This window comes from Equus przewalskii, chromosome 5 (assembly GCF_037783145.1).
Source record: "Equus przewalskii isolate Varuska chromosome 5, EquPr2, whole genome shotgun sequence".
Taxonomy (NCBI): domain Eukaryota; kingdom Metazoa; phylum Chordata; class Mammalia; order Perissodactyla; family Equidae; genus Equus; species Equus przewalskii.
In genome coordinates, this window is record NC_091835.1 from 68,245,428 (window position 1) to 68,250,419 (window position 4,992).

At 54.7% G+C, this 4,992-nt stretch overlaps 1 long non-coding RNA gene across 1 annotated transcript; it reads right to left on the minus strand.

Moving 5' to 3' along the window:
• Positions 1–2,946: 2,946 nt before the first annotated feature.
• On the minus strand, positions 2,947–4,917 carry LOC139083574 (uncharacterized). The gene is made up of 3 exons (XR_011540413.1): positions 4,600–4,917; positions 4,386–4,464; positions 2,947–4,011 (listed from the first exon to the last, which is right to left on the minus strand). It is a non-coding gene; the product is annotated as an uncharacterized lncRNA (long non-coding RNA).
• Between the last annotated feature and the right edge of the window lie 75 nt (positions 4,918–4,992).

Consider the following 4,992-nt stretch of genomic DNA (forward strand, 5'->3'; position numbering starts at 1 on the left):
GTGGGGCAGGCCCCAGGCTGCTGGCGCTGACCTGCGTGCACAGTCGCCAGCACAGCCGCATGCAGGAGGGAAGCTGCAGCTGGGACTTTCCCGGGGAGAGCCAGGGACCATTATTTCCGTACAGGTGCTGTGGGAGTTTATTACCTACTCTGCTACTCCTTCCCAAGGAGGAAACACTATCTGAAGATTTTTCTGGGTAAGGAAACTCACCCACCATCACCACCACCAGCACGACTGTTCTCCAGCCCGCCTGCCCGCCCCTTCACTGCCGTCAAAACAGCAGGAACAAATACCACCCACTCTGATTCCTCAGGGAAAAGTCAGGTCTCCTTTTTATGACTCTCTTCAACTTAACCCAGTTAGGCTTTCCCTGTAACTTGATGTCAAACAAACCCGTTTTCTGGTGCTGCCAGAACACACAGACTGAGCCTCTCTTTCCTTTCAGACTCACTTCCTTGCCGGCTCCAGGCAGGTTTGGGGTAGAATGCCCTCGGGCAGGCAGGGCTACAGTCACCTGCAGTCTCCCCACGGTATGAGGTCCACTTTGCGGTTCACGGTGGGCACTCGCTACAGATCACCATCTGACCACTCACCAAAATGACCATACTGTCCCTCTTTTAATAGGCTGTCTCCCAGAGGACAGGACAGCACCCCGACAGCATGGCACAGGATCAAACCTCTGTCAACCAAGTCAAATCTTGGTTCAAACCCAGTTCCTCCACTTACTAGCCATGCGATGTACAACTTTCTTTATCTGTAAATAAAACCGTGCACCTCCCAGGATTCCCTTGTTTGAAAGTTTATTGTGATTTACTCATATTCTAGCTAGGATCCTCCACTAAAAGAACGGGAATGGGGGGGCCGCTTACTGGAGGCCTCAGAGCATTCCAGAATATTCTGTTTGTTTTGGTGGGAATGGGGAACCTTCGGTGAGGCTTCATCTTGAGCTCATTTCCTAGGTTCCAGCACTCAGTGGGCTTTTTTTTTTTTTTGGTGAGGAAGATTGTCCCTGAGCATCTGTTAGCATCTGTTGCCAATCTTCCTCTTTTTGCTTGAGGAAGATTGTCCCTGAGCTGACATCTGTGCCAGTCTTCCTCTGTTTTGTATGTGGGACACCACCATAGCATGGCTTGATGAGCAGTGTGTAGGTCCACGCCCAGGATCCGAACCTGCAAACCCCAGGCCACCCAAGCAAAGCGTGAACTGAGCCACTACGCCACTGGGCTGGCCCCTCAGGGGGACTTTTAATAACGAACGCAACCACTTACTAAGCTCATCTCAAACTCTCAACAATCCTTAGGGAAAGGGTCAGTTCACAAATGAAGGAAGTGATGCCCTGCCAGATTAACACCCACACCACCCCCATCTGTGCCAGAGGTCACCCAGCTGGTCAATGGCAGAGCTGGAATTCAAACCAGACTAGTCTGACTTGAAAGCCTGAGATTTTCGCACCACACAACACCCTGAGAAGCAGAGCCTGGCCACGCTGGCTGAGAGAGCCAGGCTGGAGAGAGATGTGGGGACTTCCAGAAAGGAGGGTGGAGAGACACTCCCTTGCTGACTCCAGGGTTGCCTGCCCTCCAGCAGGGGGGCCTACAGTCAAGTGCAGCCTCCTCACCGCGTGAAGGCCAGATTGCTGTTCACAGAGAGCACTCACCACGGGTCACCATCTGACCTCTCACCAAAATGGCCCTACTGTCGCCTTTTAACAGGCTGTTTACCAAAAGACAGGATAAAGCGCCCCAGCAGCATGGGAGAGGGGAGGGGCCCCTGGGCTCTGTTCCTCGACAGCCACCTGTTCCCACCCCCCTGCACGCAGCGACTGACTCCGCCTGCGCTTTCGGGGGGGAGGGGGAGATTTTTCCATCTTTTGTGTCTTGAGCCTTTTTTTCCTTGCCTTGCTCTTCCCTTCTCTCTCCCTGTTCCTTTTGTAGATAATACTCCCACAGGCCTCCCACGGCAGCTCCAAAACGCAGCCTCCTGAATTTCTTCTTGTTGACAATGGCTTTGAGCTGTCTCTGAACAGGACTCACCCTCAACCTTCCCCTCCCCATGACTCCCCAGCACTGAGGCCCTAGTGAGTCAGGAGTTGGGGGAAGGGGCCGGCCCTGTGGCCGAGTGGTTATCGGGTGCTCTGCTTCGGCGGCCCAGGGTTTCGCCAGTTCAAATACTGGGTGCAGACATGGCACCGTTCATCAAGCCACGATGAGGCAGCATCCCACATTCCACAACTGGAAGGGCCCACAACCAAAAACACACAACTATGTACTGCAGGGCTTTGGAAGAAAAAGGAAAAATAAAATCTTAAAAAAAAAAAAAAGAGTTGGGGGAAGCAGAGAGGAAAAAGAGATTACAGTAGGAGGACAGGTGCTCCCTGACCTCCGAGTGCGAGTGCCCTGCTCACTTTCCAACCCCTCCCCAGCCCCATCTTACTGTCTCCGTGGGCCCCAGCCCCTTGTGTATGTATTGGGATGGGGGGGGCGGGGAGGAGGCAAGGAATTCATCCCTGAGAGCTGAGGGAACCTCTAGGTCAGGGCTAGCAGGAAGAGCTGAGGGACGAGGTGAAGAGGAAGAGAGACAGTGGGCTGAGATCCTACGCCTGAAACTTATCTGGACAGAAAGGATGCCTTTAATCAGGCCTGACTAACTGTCTGCACCCCCACATACACACCTTCACACAAATTCTTTGGAGGGCAAGGGGGGAAGAGGTGTAAAGGCCAACGCAGACGGCAGTTTCATCCTAGGATAAGAAGAGCCATCACAACATTCAAGAAATGTTAGCATATTTTCTTTTCCTGGAAGTGAGGACCAGGGCACCAAAACAGTGACAGGCACATTGTGCCTCGAACTGCTGGAGGAGGCAGTGCATTTTAGACAAGATGTTTAAGCTCCCTGCTTCCATGTTTTCATCTGCAAATCAGCAGTTACGACAGTAACCACGCCATAGGGTTATGATGAATTTTAATGGGATAATCCAAGTCAAGCACTTAGCACGTGCCTGGCACAAAGGTGACGCTCAATAAAAGTGAGCTCTTGTCATTCTTTGGAGCACCCCGTACATTCTGTCTACCCCCTGCTCACCCTGACCCAAGGCGTCTGGTTTAATTTAGTGTCCAAAACCAGCCTAGGCAGATGACCTGGAAGCCTCAAAGTCTGAACACCTGGGGCTTACAGGGGTGACTGGAGGACCACCCGGATCTCCTCACCTGAGGATCCATCTTTGTGAGCGCCCACCCAGCTAGCCTGGGGTTCTGTCCGGGTCCTCAAGTGGGAGACAGCTATGCTGGAGTGAGGCTGACCCTGGACCTGGGGTTAGGATTTTCAGGATTGGAACCCTAACTCTGCCATTTACCAACTTGGTTACCTTGAGCGAGTCTCTCTCTCTCTAGCATCTGCCCTGCCTATTTCACAGGGCTCCTATAAAATTCAAAATCAGACAATAAACATTTACATGATGCAAATGTCACACACTGTTCTAGATCCTTTACTCATCTAGTCCTCCTAACAACCCTCTGACGTAGCTATTATCACCCCCATTTCACAAATGAGAAAAATTGAGTCAGAAGGAAAATCAGACAGCAGGTGCCATGGCTATATTCAAACCTAGGGAGCCTGGTTCCCAGGCTGGTGGGTGCTTTCATCACAGCTTCTCCTGTCTCAAAGTGAGCTGACCCCTAAACTGTACTCTCCTTAGTGGAATGCTTGAACTTCGCCAGGAGGGGCATAGATGAGTGGCCAGGGGAGGGGACTTTGCAGCCCAAGACCCAGGTTGGGGTGTGTGTGTGTGGGTGCGGGGGGAGCATGCTCTGCAGACTCCTTCGGGTCATTCTTCCTGGGAGCGGGATTCCAGGGTTCAGAGGACTAGGGGAGCGGGTCTCTTCCTCTCTTTCCTCCAAAGCACCGGCTCATTTTAATACAGGTGCCTGGAGCTTTGGCCCTCGTCGCTGATGAGGGGTGGGTGGAGCGGGGGACATTCTTTCTTTCCGATGCTGGTGACTGTGGATGTGTCTCCTAGAAGGGTGGGGGTGCTGAGCTACCCGCTTCTCTCGTTCAGGAACAAATTGCTGTTTTGGCCCCGGCGGCTCCCCTGGGCGCGGGCGGTAGCCGCGCTCGCTGGCAAACCGTGGGAGGGAGGAGGAGCGGCGCTGGCAGCGCGAGGCTGGGGACCGAAGCGGCGCGGGAGACGAGCAAGCGACGGCCGCCCCGGGCTGGGCTCCGCCCCGCCCCGCCCGGCCCCTCCTCCCCACCCCCTCACCCGAGAGGGTCCCTGCAGCCACCCCTCCCTCGGCAGCCCCCCTTTCAGCGCAGAGCTTAATTCTCTAGGAGTGAAGGGTGTGGGGGAGCAGAGCCTCGGTCCTCGTCACTCCCGGCTCGCAGGGACTCACCTGCGCAAGGTTGGGAAGTTTTTCCCAGCGTCTGACGTCTCCTGTCCCCTGTATTTGCGACCTGACCCTCTAGCGCAGCCTGGGAGCGGCAAAAGGTGACAAATAACAGAGAGAAATCCAAGGGTGAAACAAAGGGTCTGGGGCTTCCCCTCTGCCCGCCTCCACCCCGAGGGCACAGGGAGAACGTCTGAACCGTACTCCCGGGGCTACCCACCCTCCAATTTTCTGACGGCTCCTGCCTGCCGCGGCATCTCCTAGTGATGGCTCGATCCATTTTCCAGAGGGTCAAGGTGAGGCTGAGAAAGGCGCGGATGCCCAGAAGCTGTGTTCAGACCTCCCCACCCCTCAGTCTCCTTTTAGACTTCCTCTGTGGAGTTGGAGGCCCTCTAGAGGCCTTTACCTCCGCCAACTACCTGGCCTTCACTACCTCCGCCTAATTGCCCAGCCCCCTCTCCCATTACATTTTTCCTAGGGGAAAGCATCTTCTAAAACAGACACCCCCGGCCCTGAGCTCTTCTCAGGTCTCTCCGGGGGAGGAGAGGCTGCGAGGCTCTCGGAGAACCCTCCTGCTGCAGAGAAAGACGCCTCGCCCCTGCGGCTGAGTCAC